General features: G+C 43.0%; 1 long non-coding RNA gene across 1 annotated transcript in view; it reads left to right on the top strand.

Moving 5' to 3' along the window:
- The window catches only part of LOC139077458 (uncharacterized), a 94,450-nt gene that overhangs the window by 39,979 nt on the left and 40,966 nt on the right, over positions 1-13,505 (top strand). The gene's annotated exons all lie outside the window — the stretch shown is intronic.

Below are 13,505 nucleotides of genomic sequence, written 5' to 3'. Positions count from 1 at the left end.
GAAGTGAAACTCAGGGAAGAGGGGACTCCCCAACACTGAGCTTCCCTACCCCAGACTGCGCCCTGCTCCAGCTGAGACCCTGAGAGCCGCGTCCGGGGACCTGGGACTTTGCCCTGATCCCTCTCCTCCTGCACCGAGAGCTCTTTGTCACACCGTCTCCCTGAGTCCTGGCCCAGGGGCTGTTTGAGTCAGCGATTCTCAAGCACTTTGGTTTCAGGATATCCACACAGTCTTTATATTAGCGAAGGCCCCCGGGGTAATTTGTTTATGTTCGTTGTATCCTATCAATATTTACCACACTAGGAACAAAAGTTTTAAAATATTTTAATTAATTTATTTAGAATAATATTCATAATGCACTGCAAGTTAAAAGAAATAATGTTTTTCTGAAAAATGACAATTTCCCAGAATAAGGTAGGAGAAGAGTGGGTCTTTTTACACTTCATGTTTTTGCAAGTCTCTTTCTTGTTGGGGATTAGAAGAACACTGGCTCTTCACATTTGCTCTGCGTTTAATCTGTTGTTTTGGTTGAAGTATATGAAAAAAATACCGCCTCAGACAGATATGTAGGAGTAGTATTTTGAATAACCTTTCCAGATAATTGTGGATATCAAACTTTGATACTAAAATCAAACTACACAAGTGTCAGTTTCTCACAGGTTATTTGCAAGGTGAAAGCTGAAATAGTATCATTGAATATTTCCTATTCTGCTACATTAAAATCCATAGGCCTATTTTACATATTGAATGGCTCTTGTACTAATGTATGATTTTAGAAGTAATGCACTGTTTCACTAAGTTATGTGGATCTTCCTGTGTTGATGCATTTAACTACAAACTATCAAAATATCACATTTGTTAATGCTACCACAGATCTCAACAGGAAAAGTCTGTCAGGACGGGGAAGCTGTCAAGCTTAACATGGTCTGTACACAAGTTTTCCAAAATTCTCATTTTCTTTGAGAGCTTCCTTGAGATCAAGGCAGTAAGCTGCTTTGTTAGTTGTTACCTGTCGGTGGATTTTCTTGAAGGGAGAAGCTCATGTTCATTTTGAGACAGTGCATCCCAAGTAACCACATCTGATAATCCTAGTTCCTGTCATTCATTCTTTAAAGTAAAATTCGTGTTCCATGAAAAAGAGGCTAGCCCAGCTCACACAAATTATTCTCGTTGGGACATAGTAATTGGGAAAGTAGCAGAAGGGCTTTATGTGTACTTCCCACGTCATCATGTAAGATATTTTTAAAATGTGTATTTAAGGATAATGATTTGGTAAAGATAATAATTTTTAATGCTTCAGGACATTTTAAAGTGAAAGTGGTATTTTTTTCCTGCAAGTAAGTGGTGGTGAAGATAGTACTTGATTGCAGTTTGGTACCATGGCCTCCATTCTCACTAATTTTTACCTCAGTGCAAATGTGAACATACTGCAAAGGCAAATGATGTCTAGTAATGGTATGAAAAGAGTTTTACCTCATGGATCCGTGAAAGGATCTCAGTGACTTCAAGGGTTCACATACTCAACACTTTGAGAATCACTGTTCTGAATGAACCGGGGAGAGTCTCCCAGCGGGTCCCCACCTTTGCCTCCTCTTCATTTCCCGGAATTCCTCTCCATGAGTTTGGACTCCCTGCTTCCCCAAACTTAACTTACAGTGTTGCCCCTGGTCTCCTCTAGAAGAGAACTCACTTGCTGGAAATGCGGACCCAGAGAATGTCCTCAGTCTGGGACGGAGGTGAAGGGAAAGGTTTCTCTTTGGAACTGGGAAGAGTTTGTGCCTGAGGCACCAGACCCACTGATGACCTATGTTGGTTTTGTTATACACCAGCTGGATATGTATTCTTGTCTCAGACAGAAATCTGATGTATCTCTGAGTGAATAGATTGGGCTTTTATTTCTGCATGGGTCTGATGCATCTGATTTGAGGCCCACAAAGTGTGACGAGCAGCATGTCCAATAGAACACCCTGTGATGAAGGAATTGTTCTGTGTCTGCACTGTCCAATATGGGAGCCAGTAGCTATGTGTAGCGATTGAGCACTTGAAATGTGGCTACTGTGCTGAGCAGTTGAATTTTTAATTTTATTTACTTTTAATTTAAATAACCATCTGTGGCTAGTAGCTACCATATTGGACAGTGCTTATCTAGAATGTTCTTAGTTTTCAGTCTCCTCCCCCAGAAAAGATACTGTGTGATCCATAGGTTGATATATATTAAAATTATCTTCATGTGGGGATCATGGATTTGTCTATGTGATGAGACATATCCTTAAAATATAACGTGCCCAAGAGGTTTAATTAATATGTATTTTCACAACTAGAGTGTACAGACATTAACCAATACAGGATTTATCACCTTAAGGTCATAAACATTCAAAAATGCCCATCACTGGAGCTTATCCTTGTGTGTGTTACACTGGGACTCTTGGTGGTGTTATCTAACCTGGTAAACATAAGCAGACGTGTTAAGTCTTCACTGAGCCCAAGAGAAGGCATTTATTGGACACAACGTACATCAAATACTTTGAGGCTCTGCACCTACTGGTAAAATTACAGAGCAGAAGATGTCAGCCTGAGGATTCCACCGCCTGAGAATGCTTCACCTACGGCTCCTTCCCATACTGCCCCCATAATTCAAACAGTTTTCTCTGTTTCCCTTCACCCTTGCACCCCTCGCCTAGATGAAAATATCCATGAAATATTTACAGTTGTGGAATGAAGAATTCTGTAAGCATGACCCAAAGTTGAAAAACCATAAAGAAATACATAAAACTTGTCGGCGCAACCGCACACTCACAATGATACAAACACTTGCCCATGATCAAGCTCAAAGACACATAAACAATTTTGACAGACAGAACGGTAATGACATGCCTCAATGTTCTTCAGCCAAAGGCCACCAGGAGCACATCTGTGGGCCAACAGGTTGGATGTATTACTTGTTACTGTGAGGGAGAACACACACCATTGGGGACCACAGTGCCTCTTAGCATGAAGGTGTTAGAACACTCATAGGATTTGGGCTTTGGTCTGGTGATTTGGGGAGGATCTATGGAAGCAGGGGCTCACTCCAGATTGCATGTTGTCAGGAAGTGGGGCAATTCTGTGATTGGGCATCTCAGAAAATCTTTCTTATCTGTAGACAGGGCCGACTAGAGCAAGGATAAGGCTGTGACTGGAAAGAAGCAGCAGTCGCTCATATGAGCCAGCACAGGGAGATGTTTGGTATTTTGTGAGTTGCACAGTATCTTGTTTTTGTCTGTGCTGAGACAAAGTGCTGTAGTGGTCTCGTTTTGTCTCACTTTGTCATGTTCTCAGTGTGTCCTTGTCTGATGTTGATGTTCTGTGAGATGACTTATGTCCAACAGGAGAATAACACTTCAGGTGGTGAGCACCAGGCCAGCTTCTGACAACACTGAGACCTAGTGGTAAGTGTCAGACCAGTTCCCAATGTTGGGGCTACTTTCCCTTATTTCTAAATTCAATATTTTAAGATAAGCCCTCCCAATAAATAATAATTAAAGAATATTGAAAACAAAATGGAAAAAAAGCAATGCAAATGTGAAACAAATATAGTAGTAATAAATAAATGTAAACAAAGTGAGAATGTGGAATAAGAAATGGGAATAAAAATTAAAATCTATCAGCTTGGCAAAGATGCAAGAAAGTGATGAGAGTATTTACCAGAGGGCATGGAAAGTACACTGTCGTAAAGAGTGATGGGGTTGAAAACTGGTACAAAATGTCTAAAGACACTTTTGAAAAATATCTCAACAATTTAAATTGACTTAAGTTTTGATGCAGAAATTTCTCTTTAGGAATTTATGCTAAGGAATAATCAAACGTGTTCTCAAAAATATGTCTTCAAGGACGTTTCTTAAATTGTGGTTTATATAAGCAAAAGAATGGAATTTATCTAAATGCTTTAATCTGTATAAAGATGTTAACTATGAATAGTGGAACACGTCATATGTCTCAAGCAATGATGCCATGATTTACATTGAGGGTCAGATTTAATCCACAAAGCAAACCCATGAGGCACCAACATGTGATCCTTTTGTACAGACAGGGAAACGGAGACTCAGAGAGGTTTAGGAGCCAGGGTTGAACCCAGGGAGTTTTCTCTCAGAGCTTTGTTGACTTGTCTTTCATTGATTCTCTGTCCACTGTTGGTGGCAGGATGACTCTGCACCCCATGCAAATAAACTGTTTCAATGTTCCAGGACGTTTTATGACAGGAGGCCACTAGACTCAGGGCTCAGGAGGACCTCAAGGAGCAGTGTGAATTAACTGTCCAAACCACAGTAAAGTCCATCATCCAGCATATGTTTTGAGGTGTCCAGTGGATCAAAATCTTCTAGACTCTGGAGATACAGTGAAGAGCAAAATAAGACCCTGGTGATATGGAGCTTGCATTGTTTTGAGAAGGTGGACATTTAGCAGAAATGACACAGATGAATGAAATCACTCCTGAGCTAAGAGCTATGAGGAAAAAAGTTCACGATATCATGAAAGCAAATAACCAGGAGACCTAACAGGTCCCCTACCACTATCATCAATAATATGTACGAAGATGTAAGAGATATATGACACATATAACAGGAACAGAGCTATATACAATTATTTACAATCATAGAACAAGAAAAAGCACTTGAAATAAAAAATGTGACCATAGAAATGAATAATTCAGTAGATGAACTGGAAGAATAAAGTCATACTCCCACTAAATAGTTCAGATGGAAAAGTCACGGCAAGCAGGGGAGAAGACCTATGAGAATATTAGTCTATCCATCAGGCATTCCAACACATTAATAAGATCAGTTTCAAAAAGAATAGAGTAGGAAATGATAAAAAAAATTTCAACAAAATTTCTCAGAGTTTACAGATAAAGTTTACATTTTGAATGGCCTAACCAAGTTCTTACTGCAGTAGATGAAAACAGACCCACACCATGACAATCACAACGAAATTTCAGAAAGAGGATAGAAAAGAAGAGACCTTGAAAACTTCAAGAGGCAACAAACACAGGCCTGGAGTCTAGAAGACATTTTAGCAATGCCTTCCAAATTCCGAGGAAATATATTCCAACACGGAGTTCTTATCAAGTCAAGATGTGAGTAAGGGCTGGGGCAACCTAAAGACATTTCAGATGTTTAGGGTTTCAATGTTTTACTTTCCATGTTCCCTTCCTCAGGTTACTGCCAGGCAAAGTGAGAAACAGTAATGGAGAAAACCAAAAAAGGAAAAAATGGGATCCACGCAACAGGGGAGCTAGAACAAAGAAGACAAAGGGCTCCCAGGGTGAGGTGAAGGAGATCCGGGATGTCAGCCCTGCCCCAGGAGTGCAGGGAACCTGTCCACGTGTGGCAGGACTGAGGGCTGTGAGACAGGTGTTTCCACAAAGATGAAGTTGGTAGAATGCCTAATGTGCTCAAATATATTCGTGAACATTTAGACTCTGGGGAGAGTAGTGGAATGATTTAATAATGAATACAACAGAAACTAAGGAAATGAAGGAACAAGATATTTACTAACTGCAAGGAACATGAAAAGTTGATTCAAGAAAGGGAAAGATATCATAGTTTCCTAAATGCTCAGTTGTGACTAATGTTTACTGGTCCTAATAATGCAGACACTGCACATTGAGCTAATCAGTTGTACAGTAATTATATCTGGAGGATGGGGAGAGTGTGAAAGAAGAGCCAACTCACCAAAGACGATGCATAAAACTGAATAACAAAGAAGGAGCATTAGAAGTATTCTCTTTAGAGGCAAAGAAGTAACAATTAGAGAATCAGTTAAAAGAACTGAAACAAGTTGTCTCTGAGATTCAGGAAATGGGATGGGGCATCTGTCTTCGTAACAAGCCTTGTAGAAGTGTTGGACCTTTTAAACTAGGTGCAAATGGATATTTGGTAAAAATAAAAAGACAACATGGTGGGTGAGAGAAAGGACTGAGGAATTATTCTGTGAGGAGCGTCACAGAGATAGAGCAGGTTGGAAGGAGACATTGGATTGAGTGGTGGATTTTTATGAAAGGATTTTGTTTTGATTTAATTAGTTTCTTTCCTTTTTTAAAAAATGGAAGATATTACAGCATGTTTGTATCCAGGAATGAATGAGCCAGTAGAGAGTGAGAAGCTGATGATGCAGGGGAAGGAAGGGACCTGATCCTGTGCCCAGACTGAGAGGTGGCCTTAGAAGAGCAGGACCATCCATCATCACTGCTGTGAAGGCAGAGGATACAGGTACAGATGTAGGAGTGTGTGGGGATGATGGTGCAGTTCTCACTTAATCTTTCTTTGAGTGAAAAAAGAAATAAACTCATCACTTTAGAGTGGGCAGTGGGGAGGGAGAGGGGTATTGAGGAGGGAGGAGAAAGTGAGAAACAGCCCCCTCAGGAGGAGTGAGAGTGAACTGCCTCAGGAGATGGCATCTGGAGAGAGCAGGGCTGGGGCCCACTGAGCTCTGTGCTCATCAACTTAGAGAGAGAGTTCCAGCCCTGGGGCAGCAGCAGGAGAATATATAATAGGCCAGGAGAAACTGCAACAAAATATCTCCAACTGTGAAGATTACAGTTATTTTTACTTTGTCCTTCATTACTTTTAACCTTTTATTATTTTTCTATAGTGAATATACATTATAACATATATATTGTACATTATACATACACCTCATAATCAGAATATAAAAGCTTTGTTTAAATTTTAAAAGGGAAGCAGATGGGTAGGAAAGTCCAGAGCTCGGGGCTCAGAGCCGGAAGTGCTGGGCTCTGTGTCCGGGCAATGAGCTCACAGAGCCTTTGCTCCATCTCTCAGGACGCTGTTCTCTGTGGAGGCCAAACAGGATCTTTCCCTTCTTTTGGGGGTGTGGTCGTTTATTGGGATCTTGTCAGCTCTAATGCTTTTAAGGAGATGGTTTTTGTAGTTTACATTTCATTTTTAGCCATTTTCAGGGGGAGGATTGGTCCATACAATCTAGCCCACCTTTTTCAGAAATGGAAATTTTAAAGCAAGATAGTTGAGTGAAAAGTTGATTGGTCCTCGAGTAGAGGATCAGAATCTTAACCCATGATGTGAGGGTGATCTGTCAAGTGTTTTACAAGTGTGAGCGATTTTAATGCAATTTATTTTGAAAACATTATTCATGCACATACAAGAGAATTCAAATGCTACTCAAGAATATATAAAAATATATGTCACATCATCTCTCCCCATCTCCTAGTCTCCCAAGTCCTCTACCCAGAAACCATCACAGTTAGCAATTTCTCATTTCTATTCCCATTAAAATATATCTATGCGTTACTGTGTACTGCTACGTCAGTAAAAGGGCTCAAGACACACATGGGAGAGAATATTAGCAAATAATATATCTGACAAGGGACTTGTTTTAAATATATATAGAACACTTAAAACTCAACAATAAGAAGACAACTCAATAAATAAATGAGCAAAAGTCTGAACAGACACCTCCCCCAAGAAGATACATGGATGGCTAATAAGCGTATGAAAAGATGCTCAACATCATATGTCACCTGGAAATGCAAATGAAAACAACAGTGATAACCATTATACACCTATTAGCATATCCTAAATCCAAAAACTGGTGATGCCAAGTGCTGACGAGTATGTGGAACAACAGGAATCCTTGTTCATTGTGGGCAGGAACACAAAACAGCTCAGCCATTATGGGAGATATTCCGCAGTTTCTTCTGATGAAAATAATAACAATAAGTTTTCACATATAGAGGTATATGGGGAAGCCATTCTGGTTTAAATCTGATTTGGCTGAAACTTATTTTTCCCAGAGCCATCTGACTTGTGGCCCACCAAACAGGCATTGTACATTTGTTTCCAACATTTTCCTAAAGCAAAGAATGCACTCTTTAAAGAGGGGGATGTAACGTCTCCCTTTCTCTCATGCCGATACCAAAACTTCTTTGAAGATAAGCTTTTCTTCCCAGAGAACCAAGGTCAAGTTGACCTGTCGTGCACCTACTAAACTGCAGCAAAACACCTCCTTGTGACTTTGGAAATAAATTGTATTCCTGTCATGCTTGCTGTATGTTACTTTGTTCTGAAATGGGATATAACCATGCTATAAACCACGCTTCCCTGGGAGCTTGCTTCCCTGCTGGAGACAGTGTTTCTGGGCTAGTCCTCAGCTCAGTAAGTACCACTCTATTTTTCTTGTCTATAGATTGGTTATAGATTATTTGCGTCGACACTTTAAAGCTACACATCGACTTACCATACAAGCTACTGATCACTCTCCTAGGTTTTTACCCAACTCATTGGAAAACTTACATTTGCCTAAAAACCTGCATGCAAATGTTTATAGCAGAACACCCTTTAAATGTGGGCTGCACACAGTGACTTCCTTCCCAAGACTACTGTGTGGAGAGGGACAAAGAAAACAGGAGCTTCACAGGGAGAAAGCTGGGAAACATGACCTCAGCCAGGTGGGGAAGGTTAACATCATCAGTGGTCAATCGAGTGGGTATTATACACCCTTGATGTGCTGTGTTGAGAATGGCACTTCACCCCTGTGGGCTTGTTCCCCAAATCCATAGCCCCGGTCAACCAAATGCAAATTGAGGGACAGTCTACAGTATAGATGAGCAGTACTCCTCAACAGTGTCAAGATCATCAAAAACAAGGAAAGTCTGAGAAACTGTCACAGCCAGAGGAGCCTGAAGGAGACGTGACTGGGACGTAATGTGGTATCTTGGATGGGATCCTGGAACAGAAAAAAGAAAAAGTAATGAGATCCAAATAAAGTGTGGAGTTTAGTGATAATGTATCAATATTGCTTCATTAGCTGTGACAAATGTATGATAGTGATGTAGACGTTAACAACAGGGCCACCTGAGTGTGGGATACGCAGGAACTCTGTACTAACTTTGCAACTTTTCTGTAAATCTCCAATATGTATTCTACAATAAAAGAGTTTATTTTCTAAAATAGCCCTTAGAAAAGGAATAGGGAGTGGAAGAAAAACATGATCTATTTTTCAGTTTTCCAGAGTGTTGTCATCAAGGGGCTGGAGAGAGGGGTTGTGGGAGAAAAGATGGAAGCCTTAGATGCAGGGCAGGGCTCCAGAGCTCCCCTCTCAGCCAATCCCTGTCCCACGCTCGAGCCTGAGCCCAGGGCTGCTCAGAAGGCATCCTCATCCCCCATTGATGTCCAGCCTTCAGATCAGCCACCTCTGCCTGATCAGACCACAGCTCATCCTCTCCACTGGCTGTGCGAATAGGAAAGCAGGGTGGTGGCGCCCCCGTGTGGCCACAGGGCTGAGAACAGAAGACCAGAGGACCCCTTTGGCCCCTTCCCTGGGGACCTCCTGAGGGTCTCCCTGGGCTCCCAGCAGCAGGACAGGGCTGTGCACAAGAGGAGGAGCCCCTACTCCAGTGTAAGGTTCAGAGTCCGAATCGTTTCCCCAAATACACGCTGTCAGAGACTTTTTCCTCTCCATTGAATGACCATGGGCTTTGGCCTCAGGGACGAGCAGATCTCCAGGCCATAAAAGCTGGTTCCCAGGTCCAGGGTGGACCCTGCAAACATACTGGGTGCCCTCAGTCTCCTGGATGAGACCTTGAACCCCAGAGTCTCTGTCACTTGTTCCTGCGGCTGCTTCCAGGGATGAAGTCTCCTCCTCCAGGGGGTCACTTCTAGATTCTCCATCCCGAGGATGGGGTGGACGACGGGGAGGAGCAGGAAGAGATCCCCAGGGTAATGGTCTAGGGAGATGGGGAGGCTCCTGAAGTGAGCAAAGGGAGGGACATTAGGAGGATGGAGGCCAACAGGAGTAGACAGGGAGGAACCAGAGAGGAAAGGGGCAGGGGAATAGGTCACCTTAGTGGACACCTGTGTGGGGGGGACTGGGTTCTGTGTGGGGAGAGGCACAGGGGCCCTGCGGTCTCTATTTTCTGCTGCTGGTAATTGCACAGGTGTTGTAACTGGGCTCCATAATTGGCCCTATAATTGGTGGGTAAGCTATACTTAGGTTTGGCATTTTTCCATACTTATGGTGCGATATAACTCAAACACACTTGGCAAGAAGGGCAGAGAAGAGGAGGGGGGAGGTGATTAAGGGGCTTCCTCTCTTCCAGAGCAAGCCCCTCCCCTCAAGCCCTGACCACCTTATGCTGGGGTCACTGAGAGAATGAAAGAACTGAGAGGAGGGAAGCGCCAGGCCTGTGCCTCCCTGGAGGGGACAGCCCTGGCCCTGATTCCTGGGTTTCCAGTGTCCCACTCCCTGCATGATGACTTCACAGCCATGTCCGAGTCCATCATTTTTTCAGAGTCCTCAGTGACCTGGACATCTTCTCTTCATCTGCTAAGACAAGAGGAGCTGCTGCTCCATAAAGAGTGCCCCGAGGCCAGGGACGGGGAGCTGTCCAGCTGCTGGCGGCCATGGAGACTGTGTTCCTGGAGGGCAGAGGGCAGGACATAGGGTGGAGTCTGGAGACTACAGTGGGCTTCAAGGAAGTCAGTGATGAGTCGGGGCCCAGGCTTCTATCCAACATTTCCCTCAGAACCCGAGTGGTTCCTCCCCATTCTCCAGGCCTCCAGGACCACGGATCTGAATACCATCCCCAAGGACACCAAGGGTGAGCTCCTGCCCAGGCATTAAACGCCCCCACCCTTTGGAGCCTGGAGTGTGCCCCCACTCTACGCTTCAGCCCCTATAGACCAGGACCCTGGCACCCTGCCTCTTCTTCCCCTTTGTGGACCTAAGTAGACACTGACCTACTATTTGCATCCCTCAGTCCTTGCTGCCTGCCACCTCCAACCCCTGAAATTGAAGGTCTTGGAGTCCTGGACCCAAATCTAATTTCTGGGCCTGCCCAATGACCTAGGAGTTTGGGGGTCACAGGTCAGGGGAGGGCTCCCAGGGTCCCACAGGCTGCAGCTGAGCCACGCCTTCCAGCTGCACAGAATCAGCTGATTCTGGAGATGAGACTGGGCCCTGGAGGACTTCTCCACCTAAGAATCCTGCTGGCTATCCAGGGTGCCCTCGGAGTGCAAGGGTCTGCGGAGGCAGCTGGTGTCTGGCTTAGTCCTTGGCCTTGTGCTTTGGCAGCGTGGGAAGTGCAGAGGGGCTCTGTGTGGCCTTCTGTCTGCTTGGCTCTGGCCTGGGATAAGCCAGTGAGGAGCTCCTCCCCTAATTGCTTCCCAGGGAACCACTCACCTCTCCTGTGTCAGTCTCAGCTTCGAGGAGATCTCGTCCCTACGCTTCTTCCTTCATGAACAAATGCTTATGGAGCATCTGCTCTGTGCCAGGCACTATTCTAGGTCCTCTGGGATGTATCAAACCAACTCAGGCAAAACCCTGCCCTCATGGAGCTTACGTGCTGAAAAGAACAGAGTAGGGAAGATGAGGGAACCGGTTATAATTTTAAATATTATCCTCAGGGGAGGCTTTCCTGAGAGGTGACATTTGAGCTGAGTCCTGAGGGGGTGAGGGAGTGAGCCCTGTGGTTACAGGGAGGAAGCGTGTTCTAGATCACCCTCTGCACAGACCTGGGGCTCTACTGGGGAAGCACTGAGGCTCCAGCAGGAATGGGAGTGGGCAGACTGCAGGAAGGACTTCCTGTAGAGGAATTGTGGGGATCTGGGTTTATATATCTCATGACCTGCTCCCCATTTGTGAGATTCATGGAATCCTGGAGACTGGAGGAGGATGAAGGGCCTGTGGGTGGAGGGAATTTGCGAGAGGAGGGAGGAAGCTGAGGTGGGGTCCTACCCCAGCTCTGTCTCTGTGCTCACTCTCTCCTGCACCAAGTTTGAGGGGTAAGTGATTTTGATGTGGTCAGCAAATCCTAGGATAGCTGGATCTGGAGTAAAGTCACTCTTGGCAGAACATAAAATTAAAGAATTTTCAACTCCTGGAGGCTCAGAACAATTTCCAGAAAGGTAAAGTATGAGAAAAAGCATGTAACATATCTCATCAATAATCTTTTTATTGGTTATGTACAGAAATTATATTTTGATTGCTGTAGATTACATCAAATATTAAAATTATTTTCACGCATTACTTTTTTACATGTGTCTGCCAAAAATTTTAAGTTACGTCTGTGGCTCAAATTTGAGGTTCCAATGATTATTCTTTTGGTTAGCACTGTTTTAGAAGCTTAATAATTTCAGATGTTATGTTTAGGTCTATGCTCCATTTCCAGTTAGTTCTTGTATACGGTGTTCATTCTTTTGCTTGTGTCAATTTGTTCCAGCATCATTTGTGGAAAAGACTATCCTTTCCCCGTTGAATTACCTTGACTATTTTTCATGAGTAGTATGCGTAGTTCTACTTATGCGCTCTTAGTTTTATTCCATTGATCTAGACCGTCCTCATGCCAGCATCACTTCACTTTGATTACTGGAGCCTGTAGTCAGTCTTGAAATCAAGTCATGTGCATCCTCCAAGGTTCTTCTTCTTTTCAAAAAAATTATTTTGACTATTCAGAGTCCTTGTATTTGCATATAAATTATATAATAAGCTCAACATTTCTTTTAGAAAACAAACATTTCTTTTAGAAAACGTGCTAGAGTTTTGATTGGCATTTAGAATTTGGGATTGAGTTGCATTTAATCTATAGATCAATTTGGGGAGAACTGATACCTTGATGATAGGGAGTATTCCAATCCTTGAATATGGTATTTCTCTCCATTTATTTCATTTTTATGTACTTTTTCTTAGTACTGCTATGTAGATTTCAGTGTACAAATCTTGCACACTTTCTTTAAATTGATATCTAAATATTTTGTTTTGATTCTATTATAAATGCAATTTGAAATGTTTCATTTTCCTAACTTTGCATTGCTGGTACATAGGAATACAATTGTCCTTATACCCTACAATCTTGCTAAATTCACCTATTAGTCCTAGAAGCCTTCTTTGCCTGAGGAATTTCTGTGGACACAATCATGTCAGCTGCATATTAAGACTTTACTTCTGTTTGCAATATGTATCCCTTGTATTTCTTTATCTTGCATTATTGCTCTGGCTAGGATCTCCAGTAGAGTGTGTAATAGAAATGAAGAGAACCAGCATCCTTGCCTTGTTCAATGTCTTGAGTAGAAAGTAGTCAGTTTCACCACAAAGTATGATGTCAGCTGTAGGTTTTTCATTGATGCCATTGATCAAATCTAAGAAGTGGCCTTTTATTCCTAGTTTGCTGAGAGATTTTTTCATGAATAGGTACTGTCTGTTTTAAATGCTTTTGTTTTGCATGGAGAGGATCCTATGGTTATTGTTCTGTGTTCTATTAATATGATACATTAGATTGATTCTACATATTCCTCCAAACTTGCATCCTGAGATAAAACTTACTTGGTCAGGGCCAGTCCAGTGGCAAAGTGGTTAAGCTTGTGCGCTCCACTTTGGTGGCCTGAGGTTTGCCAGTTTGGATCCTGGGCACGGACCTGTGCACTCCTTGTCAAGCCATGCTGTGTCAGGTGTCCCACAAATAAAGTAGAGGAAGATGGGTACAGATGTTAGCTCAG

Source organism: Equus przewalskii, chromosome 19 (assembly GCF_037783145.1).
Source record: "Equus przewalskii isolate Varuska chromosome 19, EquPr2, whole genome shotgun sequence".
Classification (NCBI taxonomy): Eukaryota; Metazoa; Chordata; class Mammalia; order Perissodactyla; family Equidae; genus Equus; species Equus przewalskii.
This window is presented reverse-complemented; position numbering and strand designations above follow the sequence as displayed.